The 20,998-nt window shown below is 45.5% G+C and overlaps 1 protein-coding gene across 2 annotated transcripts in view; it reads left to right on the top strand.

Annotated features, from left to right (window-relative positions):
* The first annotated feature begins 6,776 nt into the window (after window positions 1–6,776).
* The window catches only part of DICER1 (dicer 1, ribonuclease III), a 109,385-nt gene continuing 95,163 nt past the window's right edge, over window positions 6,777–20,998 (top strand). For both annotated transcript variants that reach the window (XM_019552465.1, XM_019552463.1), the window contains exon 1: window positions 6,777–6,910. The gene's annotated coding sequence lies outside the window, so the exon portion shown is untranslated. The remainder of the gene's footprint in view (window positions 6,911–20,998) is intronic.

Raw genomic sequence — 20,998 nt, 5'->3', positions numbered from 1 at the left:
ACCTTGTAAGATGCCGGAGTGCTGGCATGCCAGAAAAACAAAACCCAGGCAGGAGGTACATGTCAGGATGCACTGCATGTTAATAATCATAAATGTTGCTTTTTCTTTACAGTAAATACCACGTTTTCTAAAAATTCTAACCCTAGTGACGATAAATAAAACTTCATATACTAAGTTTGTTGTGTATTTTTTTTGTGAAGCACGTTGTGATGACAGAGAGGAATAAAAAGAGAAAGAGGGAAAGAAAAGAAAAGAGAGAAAGAGAGAAGAGGGAAACAGAAGAAAGAAAAAAAGAAAAGGAGAGAGATAAAAAAGGAGAGGAGAGCGAGAACCAGAAACACATGCTCGTGCACACACACAGTCATACATGCACAGACACAGAGAACCAGACACACACGCAAACACGCACCCAGAACCAGAAAAACATGTGCACAGACACACACAGAACCAGGTGCACACATGTCTACAGAAACACACAGAACCAGGCACACAGACACACATGCACACGCACAGTCACACACAACGACACACACACACTCATACACACACACAGCTGGGCTGCTGGGCTGCAGGACAAAGACCAATCTGACGATGCCCCAGCCCAGCACAGCCCCTGTGCTTCCCTAGGGAGCTGGCCCCTGGGCTGCGGTGCAGCCTGCTGAGCCCCGGCCCCGGCCCTGGCCCCGGCCCACAGCCGCCCATCAGCCAACTGTCTCCTTCCAGTGGGGGGATGCTGAGCAGGGCTCCCTGCCCCAGGGCTGCGGCTGCGCTGCTGCAGAAAGGCGGGGATGGGAGGGGAGTGGGGGCAGCACAATCCTGGCCCTGCTGTTCTCACCTTGGGCTCTCCTTGGCCAAGAGGTCTTGATGCAGCTGCAACAGCTGTGAGAAGCCAGGGCAATGCTGGTGGGAGGTTGAGAGTGTTATAGCCAGCCCAGAATTCACCTTAGCACCCCACTGTACCCACCCCTCCTAGTGCTGCTGCTGCCTGCCCCACGCAGCTGAGCCCGCAAAGGTGCAATGCTCCAGCCAGGGGTGGTGCCAGCCTCTTCCCGGTGAGGGGGCTGGGCTTGGAGCTGGTGGAAGTGGGGTGGGCTCAGCTGCACAAGGTGGGCGAGTGGTGGCAGTGGCGACACTGGGAGGGGTGGAGCCCCCAGCCCAGCCCAGCCCTCCCACTGGGAAGAGTCTGGTGCCACCCCTGTTCTGGAGCCCTGGCGTCAGCTTCCTACCAGCGGGTGCACGTGCATCTCAAGAGTGGCTGGTAGGGGAGGGGCCAGGGTTGTGCTGCCTCAGGCCTCTCCCCTGCCATCTGATCTGAGGGGCACATGCAGCTGTTGGTGCTATGGAGCTGATACTTGGGCTCCAGAGCCCACCACAGGTTTGCAGTCTCCTGGCTGCTTGCTGGGAGCAGCCTGGGCTCAATGACTGGCAGCAGCTGCCCAGAGCCCAGACCAGTGGTGGCATGCTGAGCAAAATGGCCTCACGTGCCATGCCAGAGGCTGCCAACCCCTTTTCCAGACTTTGCTGTAGGTGAAACAGCCTGATCAGTTATAGATGTACAGGAGTGTTAAGGACTTAATGAAGAAAAATTTATTAGGACAAAATTGACTTTGAACTGAATTCTGTATTTAGTGAAGAGGTATTACAGAGAGCTGAGCACTGGATGATGTGCTGATACAGAAGTCCACTGCTTTAATTTGTACCAGCTGGAGCTTTGCCATGATGTGTGGCTTTGTTCTTAGATACAATAGCCTAGCTCTTCCAGCATAATGCAGTTGCTTTGTGCTTTTCAAACAGCATGCTTGGCTACTTAGGATTACCAGAGTGATTCTTTTCTCACGGTATAAAATTGCTGCTGGTATTGGGCTGTGGCCATGGTGAAAACGACTTGGTTTTACCATCTCAAACTCAAGAGTAGCACTTGACAGTTCTTTGCCTGAGCCATGAGCTTGGGGCTGTGGCCAACTATCTAGGCCAATGAGCTACCCTGCCCAACTCTGGAATTCATGAATGTACAGCTCACTAGGAACAGGTTTTCTGACTGAGAGGGTGGGATTCAGTCTAGCTGGTCACAAAGCAGTCTGTATGTTGTTAGAGGGAATGAGCAGCAAGGAGTTAAAAAGGACTCCCAGGCTGCTGCAAAGAGAAGGTGGTGGTAGGTCAGCTTGTTCCAAGTACAGTACCTGAGAGTATGCCAGGCATAGTCACAGTCTAGGAAGAATGTTGGAAAGTCCATCAGTAACTAGCACCTGGTGGTAGAAAAGGTCACAATGTCTCTGCCTAAGTAGCTTAAAAATTGTTACAATGAATAGATACAGGTATATATGCCAGGGGGGAGCTGAGGAGGAGAAGGGGATCCACAAAAAGTTAGGGTTTCTTAATCCTATTGCTCCTTTTTAATCACTTTCTCCTTTAATAAGCAGTGCTTGTGCATCCTGTAGTTGCTTTAACCCATGTTCAGTTTTACAGCCTGTCTCACTTGGTTTCCATTCACATTATTCTTCTGTGCCAGCGCAGCAGCTCCCACATGACTCCTGCCTGCAGGCTACTCTGCTGGGCTAGTACCTAAAGAAACAACTCTAATGCAACACCTCATGTCAGGTCCCACATCTCCTCCAAATACTTTGGCCCTCCCAGGTCCCAAAACACATTGCCTTATCAATACACTTCTCACCTACTGTCCTTCTGCCTATAACCAACCTTTCTTCCTTCAGCTGATTCATGGCCAAAGCACAGATTCATCACCCTGCAGCTTAATTTAAATCTAAGGACAAATAAGCATTTTTCTTACCAGAATTAACACCTTGGTTTTGCCTGGCTTTAAGTTTAGCCAGCTGTTCTTTGAGGTTCTGCTATCAGCTTAGGGTAGACCACGTAATCACAAGATGGGAAATGTTGGCATCTATTTTTGATATAAAAAGAAAAGATGTCTTCTGTATCCAAGTGGTATCTCAGTCCATATTTTCTCAGTGTCTTCACATTGATGATTAAGCACTGAGGGATTCTGCAAATGAAGTCATTACAGGTAGAGAAAGAGTTAACCACTACAGTCTTTTGGTTTTGATCTGAGCAGCACTTCAGGGCATTCCTGTGGCTGTTTGGATGTGGCAATAGCTAGTGATATACCACAGAAATGAAGCAGGGTGCATACAGATCTATTATTCACTGTTATTCACTACAGCTTTGATTCTCAACCTTTTCAGACTTAAGGCACTTATCATTAGACAGGTGAAGTGAGCACCTGTCAAAAGATGCCAGCTTTTAGCTTTCATTTGTTTTTTGATGACAGAAAAAATAATAGACCAATTCTTCTGTTGCAAAGAACTCAGAAAGACCATAATAGGTTAGAATGTTTTTAAAGCTATTGATTCCTATTTAAAAATCTCTGGGTTTATCTTGTAAATCACATGTAGGTGTTTGCACATCTAACAGTGCTATTATTGCATGGGACCCTTAAAAGGCTCTCACCCTATCCAAGGGTGTTATACCCTCACTGGGGAAACACTGCTAGAGCAACAGGTGCAGGAGCCACAGAGTAAGGGCTTTGGACTGTATATACTCTTAAACAGAGGGATGTAGTTAGCTGTGTTAGTCTGAAATCAGTAGAAGGCAGGGTAGATATGCACTCTGTAAACTAATCAAAGTAGATGTATATAGCATAAGCTTTTCTATAGCTCACTTCATCAAATACTGTGAAATGATGCACTGAATTCAGAGTATACAAAGGAGAGAGAAGTTAGAATACAAAAGGGGGGGGCAGGAGAGAGTGGTGGAGGGGGCTGTGCTGAAAGAAACAAGCAAAAATACCATAGGAACAAGAAGTCACAAAAGCTTATCCAGATGAGATAAGAATCTAGGTTTAAACCGTACTTAACACAATCCACTGTTCAAATCAGTTTTTTAAAGTTTGCTGAGAACAGCCACCCTCAGGTCAGCAAGTGTCCAGGGAGGTTGAAGTGTTCTGCCACAGTTTTGTGTGCCGCACTGCACATGACATCAAAGCAGCGTTCATTCAGTCATGTAGGGACAGCCCTATTTGTCCAATGTAGACAACAGAGGGGCACTGTGAGCAGGTGGTGGCGTATATGACATGGGTGGAGTTACAACTCTCTGCTCCTTCATCTTTTGTATTATCATTTCTCTCTCCAGCATCGGTGAAATGAGCTTTAGCCCACAAAAACTTGTGCTCTCTTTTTTGTATTCTCTCTCTCTACTTTGGTTAGTCTATAGGGTGCAAATCTACCCTGCCTTCTGCATTATTAAAAACATGACCATGTACAACATGGGGTCTGATCCAGATTGCGGCCTTCAGCTAGGGTGGGCCCTCTGAGTGAGACCACAGTGCAAATTATGACTGGTGATAAGTTGATATGATCTCATTCACATGGAAGAGAAAAGACAACTTATTTGGAGATAGCTTTCTGAACTACATGAATTTTATGCAACGAGTCATGAAGAGGGTGCAATGCATGGAAGTCAGCATATTTTACCATGGAAAGAGAATTGCAATAGAATTAAGAAAGAATAAATTACTCCAGCAGCACCGAGATCAAGGGACAGAAGGTGTAAGAGAAAACGGCAATACAATCATAAAAAGCAGATGACCCTTTAAAAAGCAAATGATCTTTTTTCCCCTAAGATTAAAGATCGCTTCTTGCTGACAGTAAGCGACGTGTACTTCTCACTGACAGTAATGTGTAACCGTGAAACCAGTCTAAACTAGTCCAAGCTTGCTCTGTACCATGTTTTGTAATTTTATAACGGCAAGAGGAAAAACCTAGATGCCGCGCAACAATGTAGCAATGCAATGCTTAATGTATAAATACCAAGCTGTAAACTCAGTTCAGAGGGAACTCTCTGTCTTTGTGACACTGGGTGGCCCCCTCTGCAGAGAAATACATCATCTTGCCGACGCTCCCTCGTTCTCTGCCTAATTGATCATGGCTAGAAACGAGCCCAGCAAAAGGGACGAGATCAGTGCTCCTCAGTGTATGAGCACACCCTTTGGTGTATGGGTGCTACACAGTAGCTGAACAAATTTCCCCAACAAAGGGTTCTGGCAATGCTCAGGAGAGGATTCATGACCAAGACAGAAAAAGTCGGTTTGAGGGCCCTGATGCCCCTTATATTCTTGATTTTAGAGAGTTCAGGAGACAAAAAGTATAAAATGTACCAGTGCTGGCATGGGATGCCTGGCTTGTGGGGAGAGGGGAATTTTGTTACTGGCAACTAAGAGGGGGCTGGTATAGGGAGCAGCACTTGCTGTGGGTGAGGAAAGAATTGGCAGTTGCCAGCAAACTCCAAACCCAGAGGCCCTGTGGAGCCTGCTGGGAGCTGGTGACCTGGTGAACAGGATGTTGGACATCCCAAGCATTCGTCCTCTGTCCCTTTCCAGCCTCCTCCCAGGCGTGGAGCCGTGCAGCTGTGGACCACCTGGGGAGGGGTCCCTGAAACAGCTGGAAGCAGCTGCCAGTTCTTTCCTCGCCCCACAGCAAGTGCCCATCGCTTACATGACAAGAATGGTGACAAGACAATGACCCAACAGCACGTCTGTGGGCAGCTTGTATAAACAAGCACTAAATAAATGCACAGTAACCCAAGTTACAGTCCAGCAGTGCCAGCAAATGCCTTTTTTGTGACACTACTGTGCATGGCCTAATACTACTGCACAGTTGTATCATGTCACAGTTTTTGCCATGTGATGCTATTGCGCAGTAGTATCGTGGTATATTGTGGTACTGCACAGTCAGTGTCTTGTGTAGATGTGGCTAGTTAGTGATGTAGCTCTACCCTGCCTTATGATTGACTCCAGACTAACACGGCTAATGACATCCCCCAGGCAAGACAGGCCGAGGCAGGTTGTTTTTGGGACTACCGCTAGCTTGTCAGGGTGACAAGGTGCTGGGGGTTGTTGTAGGCTTGCCAACTTGTTTGAATCCATTCTAGGAGGTCTCTGGAACACCAAAGTGGCCACAACACCCAACGCAAACTTGCCCGTGTGCTTGTGCCTATCCGTCACGGAGTACAGTGTGTCCACTTTACATCAGAAAGGCAAATGCACATTACTATTACGTTTTAAACACCTACTGGACTACTGTACAAGTCGGTTTTAACATTTGATATTTATTTTAATGAATGCCCTATCATTTTATCTCCCCGGTGACTCTCAGCAGACTCCTGGAAATGTACATCTAATTCCTGGAGAGTCCAGGGCGATCGTGGAGGGTTGCCGGGGGCTGTCTGTCCAGCCCCCAACATGCCCTTAGCAGAGGGCGCTGGTGAAAGGCACTGTGGGACGGTGGAGGCTGGCAGAGATCAGCCCACCACCCGGGATTTTGCAGCGAGAGGGAAGGGAGGTCCTTGGGGAATGAACCCCCAGACCAGGCAGGGGGAGTCCTGTGGGCCGACCTCCCTCACATGCACTTCCAGGGAGGGGGCAGTCCCGCCCAGGGCTGTGCGCGCGGCGAGGGGAAGATACCCTCGCGCCTGCGGGCCGTGTAACCCACAGGAGTCCGTAGAAACCTCCGGCCTTCCTTCGAGCTTACCGTCTCCAGCCTCCTCATTGGCTAGCCTCTCAGCCTTTGACCTTTCCCCTCGCTTTCTCACCCAATCGCCTCCGCCCTCTCATGGGCCGAGGATGCAGAAAGGGCGTGACCGGGGCGGTGCGGTATTCTCAGAGCCCGTTTGCGCTCCTGGCGTGGGGCTGGCCTGTTGGGGTGGGTGGAGGGGCCGGGGCGGCGCGCCTTTTGTGTAGGGCCAGCGGCGCAGGGGGAGGCCGTCCCGGGCCCAGGTGAATGGAGGAACCTGACAGCTGGGGGGAGCGTGGCGGCGGCGGCGGGGAAATGGCGGCGGCGGCGGCACAATGAGGCGCAGCCTGTAGCGGGGCGGCTCCGCGCTGGGGCCCGTGCGGCAGGTAGGAGGAGGTGGTGACGGGCGCTGGGCCCATCTGCTCCGCGTCCCCCGCCCGGCCGCGCTGCTCTTTGTGCTCCTCGCCGCGCGGCTCCGGGCACTTCGCGGCCTCTCAGCCGGGGGCGTGGGGCCGCCTGCCGGGGCGGGAGGCGGAAGCGGTTCAGGAAAGAGGCGCCGCAGGGGGCGTGAGCAGGGCGCACGGCGCAGGGAAGGGCCCCGGTGGTGGCGGATTTGCCCTCGCTCGAGACTACGGTTCGAGGCCCGCAAAGGGGCAGGAAGGTTACAATGAACACAAGGAAGCTTTGGGGGGTTTTTTTCAGGCAGGCCCCCAGAGGGGGTGGCAGGTCTAGGGGGTACGGGGCATGGCCTTTGCATCACAGCTTCTTGGACCTTAAATGGTGGTGGCTGCAAGTGGGATAGGAGCTGTGGGGAAAAGCCCTGGTCGGACACGGTTCAGTTCCCCTCGCATCTCTGCTGGCTGCTGCTGTGCGTGCTGGCAGTTCTTACATGCTTGTGTGCATTGTAGACTGTGCCAAGCAAATACGTGACCAGTGTTTGTAGGGGGAGGCTGGTGGGTCAGGAAAAATGTGAGGGGTGAGGATTTCTAAGGTGATACCTTGTACTGGACCAGCAGTGTGGTTGGTCTGTTACTTTACTGGACCCTAAGAACCTGGGACTTGAAGGCATTGACTTCAGGGCTGTTATCCCTGCTAATCTCTGCACTCCACAGGTGATAACAACCCTTTCCAACAGCCTTGCTCTTCCACTTAACAGACAGAAGTGCAGTTGAAAGGATAACCTGATAAGTACCTGAATATCTCTTATCTTGTTTTTTATTTACATGGAGCTTTGCACAGCTCAAGCTGTGTCAGGTTGCTTGCTTCCCCTTCCCTCCCCCCCCACCTCCCCAACAGCCCCGAGGAAGGCCACTTTGCATCAAAAAGCTTGGCTGTAACTCTCCCAGCTATATAGTTGGTTTGCTAGATATTAACTATAAAAACCCTTGCTTCTCTGATATTTTAAGTTTTTTTGCATTGCTGCTGGTTTTGTAGTACAGGGACATAAAGAGCTTCTTTTTTACTGTATCAGACCACAGGTCCATCTTGCCCATTATCCCATTGCACAGTGTCAGTGTGGATGCTGAAAGGGAGAGGGGATGGGGTATGACTAGGGTTATTCTCCTGTTCGTTTCCTGCTTCCAGCATTTAAGATCTAGGAAGCTCTGATTTGTTCTGCTTCCAAAACAAAACTTTTAAGCATCAAGGAGGTTACTTTCATTAAAATACCATTTTATATATGGGAGTATCAGAGATGACAAATTATCTCTCACTGGTGGTAGAAGAGCAAAGAATTCTCTATTCTCTTTTTCTTGTGCATCAGCCCAGAAGCTGGGTGACATTCATGCCCCATGCCACTGTATGAAACCGATCACCTGGATGGACAGTAGGGAAATGAGCATTATTTGTTTTTATTTGGTGTGTAAGTGCCACTTAATCAGAAATATATGAATAGCGATGTTCAGAGAACTCTTTCCAACACTTGAGTCATCTGAGGTTATTTATCTTTGCATCTCTTTCATCATTGGTGTTTGCTGTGTGTGTATATAAAATATAAAGGGCTTGCTTGGTTTTTGGAAGTGACTTTTTCATGGGCGAATTGGCAGCTCTTACTATATTTCTAGGCTTACCAGCAGGCCCTCTTTTTCTCATGTTATCTTTGAACTAGATCAGATATATTTTTACTACTTTCTTCCAGCTCTCACTGACCCTAGCCAGTTCACTTAACCACGGTTGCCCTCTTGTATGCTAGGGATTGAGGAACGTAGTTGAGGATATGGTCATAATTATTTGCATTTTTGTCTTTTCTAAACTATAAACTTAACTTTTCTAGGCTAGGGATCATTTTTGGAAGGGGGGGAACCATAACTTTATTTTAAAGCTTCTATTGTATTGATTTTACTATTTGTTAAAAAACTTACTTATTTAAAGCCTTCAAATGCAGTTTGCATCAGTAGTTAAGATACTGTCCTGGGTTCTCTCTCACTCTGCCAATGAACTGTTTGTTGTGTGGCCTGAGCAAATTACTTCATATTTCCGTGCTCTTGTTTTCAATCCTACCCGTTGTCTGTTCTTTAAACTAAACTGTAGTTGTGAGTACTCTGGGCTGGAGACACTTTTTTTACTGTGCACTTGTATACTTTTCAGCATGATAAGGCCTCTGGGTATGTGTAATACAAATTTATTAATGCAGCAGAATGAAATATTTATGAAATCTTCCTTAAGAAGGCAGTCGTGTGTGTGGGGGGGGGGTTGACTTTTTTTTTTTGTTTGTTTGTTTTTGTTTTTTATAGGGGTATGAGTAAGTCTAAACCTTGACCCACTGTTGTTCTGATTTTTATTTCTAGATATACTGTGGTGCTGGTCCATCACTCATCCAGGCTGCAGAGTTCACGGGTGGGCAGTCTTTAAGAACTGTAGACTTCATTAATTTGTGGTAATAATTACTAATAGCAGGGTCTGTGTTTTGTTTGTTTCACTGTTAGTGAAACTGAAGAAAAAACATACAGCAGTTCAAAAGTAGTTGTATGTTTTGGCTTATTTTACTTCAAAAATTGAGAGAGTAGGAGCTCTGTCATCTTTTAACTGACTTGTACACTAATCTGGAAGTTAGGAGGTCTTTGAGACATTTTGACTTCACCATCTGCTATTATTGAGGACATTTTTAGTCAGCTGTTTTAAATAGTGGTGTCACAGATAGAGGTGCACCAATACATTGGTCCAGTATCAGATTGGCACTGAAAAAAAAAGTCTGCATTGGAAATTGGCCTAATGTGGATGATTAAATGGCTTGTGCATGCATTCAGCCACAGCACAGCATGTAGGCAGTGAGGAGCACAGCCCAACAGCATGGAGAGTTGCTTGTAGCTAGTAAGTGTGTGGTGGGGGGCAGATTAAGGCCTCCCACAGTGAGGGAGGGAGTGGGGCTGGGGCAGGATGGAGCCCCAGCTCGTTGGGCAGGGGAGAGGTGGCTCCAACTGCTGCAGGCCCTCTGGGAGGGCACTGGGGGGCGGGAGGGGAAGCATATTGCCCCGCAGATCAGGGCAGGGCTGCAGGCTTGGCCTGAGCTCTGTGGTGGTGGAGCTGGAAGGCGGGGGCTTGTGGGAGGTTACAAATCCCCTATAGCCTGCCTCCCCCAAACACAGCCTGGCTCAGCCCCCACTAGGAGGAGCCCAGTGCAGCCATAGCCTGCAGTGCAGATTCAGGGGGCATATGCCCCTTCTCCATTTCTCTACCAGGGTGTATGCAGCAGCATGAGCTGCCTTCCAGATGAGCTGTGGCTCTGTCCTGCACCCTGCCTTGAGGAGCCCCTGCACGCAGCTGTCCATGCTGTATTGGAAACTGGATCAGTACTGGCCTATATGCCGCCTTAAAAAGTGGCTATCAGTATCAGCCCCGAAAGTCTCTATTGGTGCACCCCTAATCATAGACTGTCCAGATTATCCCTAAGGTCTTAAAGACAATGGTACTGTCAGTTGTGCCTGACAGCCAGGCCTATGGAGAGTTAAAACTTTTATTGTTGTGTTTGTTTGTTTGTTGTTTTGGTTGTTTTTTGTTTTTACTTGGCTGTTTCTTTTTATTTTACTTCAAAACCAGTAAGGTGCTTTTTCTACTTTTATTTTTTTCTTGCCTTTTTTTCCTAAAAATTATTTTGCCTTTCAGCTTAGCTTCCAGTCCTGTTACTCCAGCATTGTCACTTTGCTAGCTCTTCAGTGATTTGTGAATCACTAGTTCTTTCTGATTTGGGCAAGACAGACTTCTTATGTTTAAGAGTTTCTCTACCCTTCTCATGTCTGTCTTGTATTTAAAAAAAAAAAAACCCTCAAAAACAAAACACATCTCCTAAAACATGGAGGGGGTCTCTCTTCTCTCCTTTTTCTCCCTTCCCCCCATCCTAACTTGGTGAGAGCAAGGGATTGTCGGTGCATTAGAAAGACCAAGTCTGCGCTTTTAAAATACTTTGTATGCTTATGAATTCACATCACCTAATCATTCTGTTCAGCATGTATTGGACAGTATTTCAGATATCCGGGACCTCTGCTGAACATCTTCTGCTGATGAGAACCTTCACTGAGTTAAAGAGCAATTGGATCACATTGAGGAAGCTCTCTCTTGACTTTCTGGGAGAGTTCTTGATCTGTGACATGTGACAGATCTGGAAGAGCAGGTGCAGTTTTTATGAAGATTATAGGTGTTTGAGGCCTGCACTTTACCTTGAACTAGTTCATTGAAAGGAGCTGGTAGAATGCCAGAAAGATTTATGAGTTCTAGGGGTCTTGGAAAGACATATGATGAGGTCCCAAGGGATAAGTAATTTTCTCATGGCTTCCTCAGTATAGTTAATGCTCTATTATAGGAGCGGAGGTGTGAAACCTGTATCTTAGTTAATAGTAAGTGCTCTGGCAATAGGCAGTCTTGGGAAGATTGAGAGAGGTGAGTTCCAGTATAGAAAGTCAAGGTCTCAAGTAATAGTGCTTGCAGATGGCCTGCTTGCCTCTTATCTTGGTGGGTAAGAGTTTATAAGAAACTGTTCTGGCTGGCATGTGGAGCAGGTGTTAATTTTTGGCCAAGTTTCAAAGCAGCATACAAGCAATTTTTTTTTTTTTTAAGTGTCAGTTGATTGCCAAGTGTATTAATAGTTTGTAAAAAGTTTTTGTAAAGCCAGTCTACCCACCACATTTTGATCTTCCTCCCTCATTTTGCTGGACCACTTGATCCTGGAATAATCAACAAAATATTCTTATTAATGGAGATCTAGATTTGACTATCTTTGGAATAAGACCACTTAATCATCAGAAAGATGGCCTCTGCATGCAAGGGAAAGGGAGTGTGTATGGTTTCTGAGCAGCAGTTACTTTCCCCCTCCCCTCCGCTTGTTTCTGACATAAACTGTCACCAAGAACTCCCTCCTGCAGAATCTGAAATTATAGCATCTTAAATGCTCAAATATTCTAAACAGGGACATGTTGCATGGAACACATTTAATACAGTGAGGGCCAACCTTTTTGGTAGGTGTGCCACAAATTTAGCTCTGCACCCTCCCTGAATACTACTCCCACCTCATACCTCTCTGCTGCTGCTCTGCTTTTTGCTCTTTGTTCTGTGATCCCTGCTCCAATATCTTGTTCTGCTTCCTGCTCTGTCTGTCTGTGCTGCCTCTGATCTCTGTAATATGCCCTGTGCCATTTAGGGCACTTCTGTCACGGGTTGCATCATTATATTATTTCTTTTTCATTACTCTAAGTCTATATTGTGTTAGTGTCCCCTTCCCCTTCTCATTTTCATTTGGACACTTAGGTTTGATTCATTTGTTTCTTTTAAATGAATAAGAGATGAAATGGACTTGTATTGGGCATTGATGCAATCAACTTAAGCTTCTTATGTAACAAAAGTCAAATAAGTAACCCATGCCTTGGGCTGAAGTAACAGGGTTCTGCAGATTTTGTAGTATGATGTTCTTCTGTCTTCAGTATATAAGAAACCTACTCCCAGGTTTGGATGGCCAATTAAAGAGTGCAGAAGATTTTTTTTCAAGGAAAGAATTAACTATTAGAAAGGCAAATAACCACGGTAAATGTTATATAGAAGGTAAACTTCTGGATCTTGATGTATTGCTGCAAAAACTGTTGCTTACTTGAAATAAATCTAGAAGTTGTCAGAACAAAATTAAATTGAATAAAAATTACAAATTGGAAATATCAGATTTGTTTTTATATTGGTTTTTACTTTCCCATTTCTAGTCTTAAATTGCTAGGTAACTTGTACCTGGTTTTCTAATTTTTCAAATTGTTACAGCAAGGAGAAAAATCTGACTTCTTACCAAAATGCTTCACCTGTTAGCATTCCTCTTTGTGCTAAAATAGAAAAGTAAAGCCATGTTAACATTGTTACCCTAAGAATGAAGAACTAGATGCAGAATTGATGACCTGTGCTATATTTGTAAAAAGCAGCGCCCGATGGACTGAATGTGCACAAGTCTGAAGCTATCCTGCCTTCTAACCAGGGGACATTTCTCTACTGGACTTTGTATTTTGAAGTCTGTGGGACTTATTCTTTAGATATCTATTGGTAACCTATGGCTCCTGAGCTGAATCCCACAAAGGGGAGGACTGGTGATTTCAGTGGTGTGTGCACCAGTTCCTTAAAGGTACCTGCTACCTCCTCAGCCCTGTGCGGGCTGATTCCTCACAGCTCCTGCCCATCTCCTCCCCCTTCCTGCAGCTCTGCTCACCATCACTGTTGAATTACCTGTTTTCTGTATGTTTGGCCATGGGCTCGTGGTGGTACTCCATAGGTGCATGCATTGGAAATCAACCCTTCTCATGGAGTAAGGCAGGCTGGGATGCTGCAGAGGGAATAAGTGCCACATGCTGGGCCATCTTTCTAAAATGTTGGCGATCGTTGCTCTGGACTTAAATAAGTGCTTCTAATAAGTACTTGCATAAGAAAAAAAAAATCTTGCTTTCCATAGTGTTAAAAAAAAAAAGTATAAACATTTAATTTTTTGACACTGAAATAACGTTGCTTTGAGGTGACAGGCTGTTATTAATAGTAATAAACCCCACTGTGGTCACTTATGCAAATCATTGAAGCTACTGAGGCTCAATCTCACTGAAGTTGGTATTGGTGTGAATTGAGCGATGTAATCTATTTCAAGTGTTTGCACAATTAAGGCCTTAATTTTCAATACCTTATTTTCTGCCCATCATAAGTTTGGAGTTTTGCAAGACTATCAGTAGTGAAATCGTAACACTGTCCCACACAACGTTTTATTTGATTTTTATGATGAATTAAATGATAAATTACCTTGACGTTTTTGTGTAGTGTGGGGGTTTTGGTTTTTTTTTTTGTTTGTTTTTTTTTTAGTCCTATTGGTTCTTTCAACCCTCTTGCCCCCCACCTGTACTGCAGGGCTGGGGGGGCACTGCTTCCCTCTTTCCACCCCTCCCCACCATATAACTCTTGATTTTGGTTTCAGTATTTTGGCAATCATCATGGGTTATGGCTTGCATAGTTGTGTATGTACAGACTGAATATCAGCCCTGTTATCAAAACACTGATACTGTTGGAGCTAGTTCACAAGCTGGAGAGCTATTAACATTCATAACAGTTCAGGATTCTGTTGAACACTTTTGAGAAGTTATGGTGTGAATACTTAGGTGTAGGAGTGGAAATCTGTTCTTTCTGTTTACACTAGAAATTCTTGAATGCTAGCACTGTAGGCTTTAAACAGCAGAAGAGGGTTAGCTTTGAATATTCACAGTAAAGTTACAAACTTGTAACCGAATCATTTGAACAGCAAATATAGCTGGCGCCAAAGGAACAGATGACAAACTTATATTTAATGAGAATGTTTTTGACTCCTTTATTTTATTATGCAAAGGTAGCTAATGAGATGATTTAATTGTAGTGGGTACTTCAGTTTTTTGGTTTGAAAACTTTAACTTAATTGTTTACTTCAGTTAAAGAACTCTTAATTGATCAAAATAAACTCCTAAGAACTGGACACTTCATTAGATTGATACTTGCAGATTGTGGCTTGTAAATTGCTTTCTGCCACACATCCCTCCCCCAAACTTTTGACCTTGAGGTCAGCAGAGGCCAACCTCTTTTTGCCTGGTGTGCCATAAGTTTGCCCCCTTCCCTCAGTGCCACTCCAATCCCCTTTCCTTCCCTGATCTACTGCTCTGCTTTCTGCTCTATGCCCTGTTTCCCTGCCTGGTCAGCTGTGTTGCTTTGTTTCTTGCCCTATCTGCAGCTGTGCTGCCTGTCCCATCCCCAGTCCACTGTGTGCAAGGCACATGCTGCAGGTTAGCTACCCCTGCTCTAGGTTAAAATTGGAAGTACCTGAAGACATTCTTAGCATACATCACCCTTGGTTTTTGGTCCGGTAAATTAACCGGAAGCTTTATTGTATTAAAATAATAAGAATGAAGTTTAAATCTTAGAGTTCCAGTTACTTGTGGAAGAAAAACTTGTTGGACAGGCAAATGGAAAGCTAATTCTCAGGTTGGTATATATTTTGCCTGTAAAGTTTGGCTGAAATTGGGTCTTGCCTGTCTTATAAAGTAAATATACAATATATACATGTATCTTTTTAAAGACTGAAAAAGCTGTTTCTGCAAGAATTGTCAGGCTTTAAATATGAATTCTCAAATTGCATTTGGATTTAATCGATTGATTAAATTTTTCAAGGGTTTAACATTTTGAGATATGGATGTGCACAGATGCTTGCTTGTATTATGGGAGTACCTAGAGGCTCTAGTGTGTGTGGTTTGTGGGGTGTTTTTTTTTTTTTTTTTTTTTTTTTAAATCAGGATCATTGTGATAGCTGGTGTCCTAAAGTGCAATGTAACAAGAAAAAAAAGTAATAGAGATGACATTTAAGTAGAATAAAATTTTTCTTTTTTCTAGGCAAGAAAGGTGTCCCCTGTTTTGGACACAAGAAAAATGGTGAAGCACAGAAAAGCTATATTCCTGTTTTGCCTGCATCAGGGGATAGTCACACAATATCTAACTATTTCAAGAAACTTTGACCAGAAAAACAGGAATGCTGATTTTAAAACTTGTTTTGTGTGGGATGCTTGGGGAAAGTTGAGATGAGTAAATCAGTCAAAACAATGTAGCTAAAGTACATTAAACTTCTGCCTGGGTCTTGCTTAATCCTCCTAGGTACAGCAATCAATCTATCTATATTTTTGAAACCAGCATCTACAACAGGGGGTTAGTGCACTTGAACCTTGTGTGCTAGCTTCCCAGCATTAACTGAGTTACCCTGATATTCCCCCCCCCCTCCCCAAGCCTACAGTACAAAATAGGGGGGAAATTAACTAGTTAAAAATATTTGAAATGGGAACAATATAACTAAAGGTGTAGATCTTAAAGTTACTATGACATTTAGTCACTTTATAGAAATAAAAAACTCTTTCATGAGCTCAGAATTTTAAAGAGCTAAAGGACAGTCCAGCTTCAGTGTCTTAGGACTACACCTTGCACTTGTGAAGTCCAGGTCCATGACATCCCATAGGCCAGATGCCCTGTGGGCTACAGGTTTCTGGGACTCTGCCACTACTGCTTGAGTAGCCTGAGCTCCCTGCTGCATAAGGGACATGATACAAAAGAGCTGCAACCAACTTGGGGAGAACAGTTTGTTACAAAACTCAAGTGCTGCACCCTAACTGTTCAGTGTCCTGCAGAGTGTAGGGAATGTACCACAGTGGCAATTTCAATCATTCTACTACTGAATATTTAACAATGGCAACACCCAACCTTGGAGGAGATGGTGAATGAATCCTTGTGGTGGGTGCTCCTAGAGGAGTCTAAGAGCATCTCTTAGTTTTAGCTATGTATTTGTTTGCTTTGTATTTAAGCTTACACAACGCTCTGGGTTTTTAGTTTTGTTAACTGAAATGGATGACGAGGCAGCTGAAGCACAGCTAGACTCATATTAGCTCAAGTTGTCCTTGCCTCACTTTCCCTCCCCCCCCCCTCCCCCCCAACATTTCCTTATGTATCTTCATTATCCACAGTTATACCCTGACTTCAGTATAGGAATATAATGCAATACAGTCTGTTTTCTTTACCATTTGGGATATCTTGTGGAGGTAATCTTTTCTGCCCCTGATGTTCAGAATGTTGCTCTTTACTGCTTGCCTTATTCTAACAATGTTCAAAATGCAGTAGGTGAGGCTGGAGCAGTGGCTCACAAACTGTGGGTTGTGAACCCAAATGGGGTTGTAGCATCAGTGGATTTGGTGGGGGGGGAGGAGGAGGGACTAGTTTGGGAGTGAGGGCTAATGCTGAGGAAATGGGGTCATGCTCAAGACAGGTTTGGGAAGCACGAAGTTAGGAGTGTTTGTCTGGATGTTTGGATGGCCCAGGAGGTGCAAGAAGAAAGGATTTCTTGGGTGGTGATATCTTAGAGGTAGGCAGTTCTATTTTGAGAAAAGGGCTGCTTACCCAGTTTTGGCAGGCTGTTGACGGCTGCATGGGGTGCCCTGCCCCCTGGTCACCAGTGTCCTAGGGCCAGCACTGGTGGGGGCCCAAAGCGGGGCATGGGCTGGCAGGGGTCTGTGGAGCTGGGCTGGGCTGCACCAGCAGGGAGAGGGGGGAGCTGGCCCAGCTCCGTAGAGCCCCTGCCAGCCAGGACCCTGTGCTTCTGCCACCCTGCTCCGGGCCCTGCTAGCACTGGCCCTGGAACACTGGTACGGACCCTGTGCTCATGCTTCCTCCCTGCCCACTCAATCCCAGTGCCCCCCCCCAGCCCTGCAGTACAGGTGGGGGGCAGCACACAGCCCTGGCCCCCTGCTCACTGGCAGGGAAGAAGCTGGTGCTGAGTGCGGGGGGGGAGGGGAACCAGCTCTTTAACCATCCCATGGCCAGTGCTCCCTGCTGCAGGTGCTTGCAGCCCATATGGGGCTGTTTGAAGCAGGTGCACACAGTCCCACATGGGCTGCAAGTGGCTACAGCGCAGGACACTGGCCACAGGGTGGGTGAGGGGACACTCTTTCCCACACTCAGCCAGGTTACAAGCTTGTGCTCTGCTGCCAGCCTGGGCCCCGCTCTAGCTCCGGGCTTGCCTGTTGGGGCTGTGTCCGGCGGCAGCTGCTGTGCCTCTCCCCGTGTTGCAGATGCTCGCAGCCTGCCTGGGCCTGCTCCAGACAGCTCCAGGCGGGCTGTGAGTGGCTGTAGCACAGGGCTCTGGCCATGGGGCAGGCAATGGCCCGCTTTCTTCCCCTGCTCCCCCCCCTTACCTGAGCTGCTTGTGCTGGGGCAGGCACTTGGTCCCAGGGGGCAGGGCTGGGCGGGCCCTGCTGTTGTGGGAGGCTGCTGGGTTTCCCCTGGGTCTTACTGCCCTTGGTTCCTGTCATTTTTGACAGGAACCAAGGACAGATAAATATTAATTTTCTAAACTCTTTAGGGTCCCCACGGGCCGGATCCAGCCTGCAGGCCATATTTTTGCCCACCTCTGACTTATCTTATTGGACCAGCTGCGTGCTTGGGATGGATGTTGGACCAGCAAGTCTCAATCAGGCTGCCATGGGAGAAATTTCAAATGAGAATCTAGTGTTAAAAACATTCTGCCCTGCTGTGGTCCAAGCTGTTTGCAGCAGAAGAATTGCTCTTCATTTTTTTGGAGAACTGAGGGAGGCGTGAAACTTTTTTTTATTTCAAGGGGTGCCTCAAGTCTAAAAAAGGTTGAGGAAACACTGTGTTAGGTAAGGTTTGGGGCACAAAGAACTCCTTAACTCTAGGAAAGGCACTTTTTTAGACCAAGCTTTTGGGTACATTTCTCCCAACTATACAACGGGTACAAGGAGTTGCCTAAAAATCCTCACTTTCAAAGTGGTGGGTATGTCAGCGTTTCTCTTCTTATATACTCAATGAGACCCATCACTTCATAAAATACTGTCATCTACTACCCTTTAGTCTGTTTCCAAAGGCATGTTCCACTCCTCTTCTAGAGGTTCTTGGTATAAAAAGAACCTTTCCAAGCAGTCTATAAAACGTCTCCGAATGCAAGGATGCAGAAGGCAAGCTGAGTCTTCCGGGAGGGTTTTCTAATCTGTTAATGTCCATAGATGTCCAAGGAGTAAAGATTCTTCTGCTTATTCGGACAGTCACGCCTCTGGTGTTTCTGTTCAGGGGAGGCATTGAGTCTAACATCTTGAACCTTAGTAGAACCGTGGTTGGCAGCCTGTTAGGAATTGCAGACTGAATTAATAGAGCTCAGTCTGAAGACAGGCTGCCATTGCTTCCCTTCCACTTAGTGCTGACACTGATTGCTGATAAAAGGAATCAGCACTTGCAGTAGAGATGGGTGGTGGCTTTTCTTGGTTTGTTTTCTTTTTTTAATTAGACATACTAGATGCTTGCAAAAATATTTATTTGCAAGCTTTTGGGTGCACACTTACTCTTTCAGGCATAGGAAAATGCAAAGATAATAAGATCTCTTCTAGGTGGAACTGAATTCATTTAGTAGGTCTAATAAAAAGATAATGGCCTCTGCCACAACTTCTGATTCCTTTTGCCTGTAGACCAATATGACTGGAACCTGTATTCCTGAACAAGTGCTGATTTTAATGCACTTATGACCCAGCTGCTGCTTCCAAACTGTTACTAGTATCCCACCTTCAGGGCCTGGATAAAATTAAATGGTAGGCCAGACTTGGCTGTGGGGCCATAAGTTGCTGGCCCCACTTCTAAAACACTCCTTGCTTGTTCTGGCTGGGGGTTGGTCAGTGGGTTTCAGTTAAAACCTTGTTACATACTTCACCCCCCTGAAGACTATCAACATGGGGTGTGTGTGAATACTTTGGGAACCTTATCTGCACAAAACCAGCCATAACTTCCTGTTCCTCTGAAAACTCTGCTACAACATAGTTAAATGTTTTTGCTGATCTCTATACAATAGTCTCCAAAATTCTTTTTTTGCCCCCAGATTTGTTTTGATCCTGAATAGTAGCAGTTGGAGAAGGTGAGATTCCAGAAGTTAATGGTACCATATTTGCTCTCTTACTGCAGAGAGTTTATTGATGTTCTGCTGCTACAACCCCATAGTGAACTCTACATGGATTACTTGAAAGAGCATTTGTCTTCCTCAAAACTTGCTGCTGACTTTTTTTTACTTCTCTATTATTACTGTGAAGTGGCATTCACTCCTAGATAAAATCATCTGCAGAAAGAACTATTCAACTACTATATTTCATCAAACCATAAGATGAGTCCTTTTCCCCCTCCCTGAAATCAGTATGGGGGAGGAAGAACCCCCAATCTTATATTTGCATACTGGCAGCCCCTCTCCCCCATTAAATGTATTGCCTATCCTTGAACTGCTGGTTGGAACAGCATGTGCTTAGTCACGGAAACCACCTGTGAAGCTGACTTGTGGCCACGATATACATATGAGATCTATATCTATAGATTGATGGAGAGATGTGTGATATGACTCACTTATGGCCATGATATAAATCTGATTTGTAGCAATACTCAGCACAGGCAGCATTCAAAGCCTGGCCCACAGTGTGTGTGTGTGTGTGTGTGTGTTGCATTGCTACAAATTGGGGGGGGGTATTCATCTTACACTCTCAAAACTTCTCATGTCAAGCATCTTTGTATCAACAGAGCTTTTTATATCATGAATAAATACATATCTGAAAACATACAACTACATATATTATATCCTTAATATACATCAACTTCCCACAAATAAAACTCCTTGTGAGCTTTTCATACAGAAACCCATGAACAAACTATTATCTCTGCTGCTCCCATTAATCCTCTCTGGTTCAGTGAAACAAGTGTGTTCAGTCCTTTTTCCTCCACTCCTTTGTTTCTCTTAATTTCTTCCTTGTCCCTATCAACGTAGTATTTCAGTTCATGCAACCTCATCATGGGAGCTGCCTTTCAGTGAAAGCCAGCCCCTTAAAAACCCTAAGCTATTTTACTTTCTATATATTTAACACGTGCTAATAAAGTCCTTGATAATGTTTCCTCCAGTCCCTCTGGTATGAGTCCGTATAGTGCTATCTCCTATGCTAGCAGGCTTATTTTGTGACATGCAGAAAGCTGTGGACCCTTTCCCAAAATTCCTTTGCGTATATATGCTCCCAGAACATGTCCTGCTGTTTCTTCTTCCCCATACCTTTCCCTTGGGCACCTTGATCAGCTCATCAAGTTCCATCTGTGTTGCAGCTGTCTCACTAACAAGAGATTTCTTACAACCATCTATGCTAGATCAGCATGTTCCCCTTCTAGTTGTTTATCTACCGTTCCTCATACCTTCTCTTGTCCTGTGAAATTTTCTGCCAGCACCATCTCATCTCTCTCCCTTACCAGTTCCATCAATTTGTTATGATCCTTCAAGACCTCTTCCCTATTTTATACCTGTGCATAAATCTTTCCATCCATGTGTAATGAATTGGTGGTTGCCACACCCATGGACTCTTCAGAGAGGTCTGATACACTATAGTCTTCACTTCCTCAAAATTGCCATTGCATGAAATCAGGTGGTTCATGTTGCTGCTCCCTGCCCC

The sequence above is a fragment of the Crocodylus porosus genome, unplaced genomic scaffold, assembly GCF_001723895.1.
Source record: "Crocodylus porosus isolate Cpor-Errol unplaced genomic scaffold, CroPor_comp1, whole genome shotgun sequence".
NCBI classification, from domain to species: domain Eukaryota; kingdom Metazoa; phylum Chordata; order Crocodylia; family Crocodylidae; genus Crocodylus; species Crocodylus porosus.
Note: the sequence above shows the minus strand (reverse complement) of the source record. Positions and strands in the feature narration are given on the sequence as shown.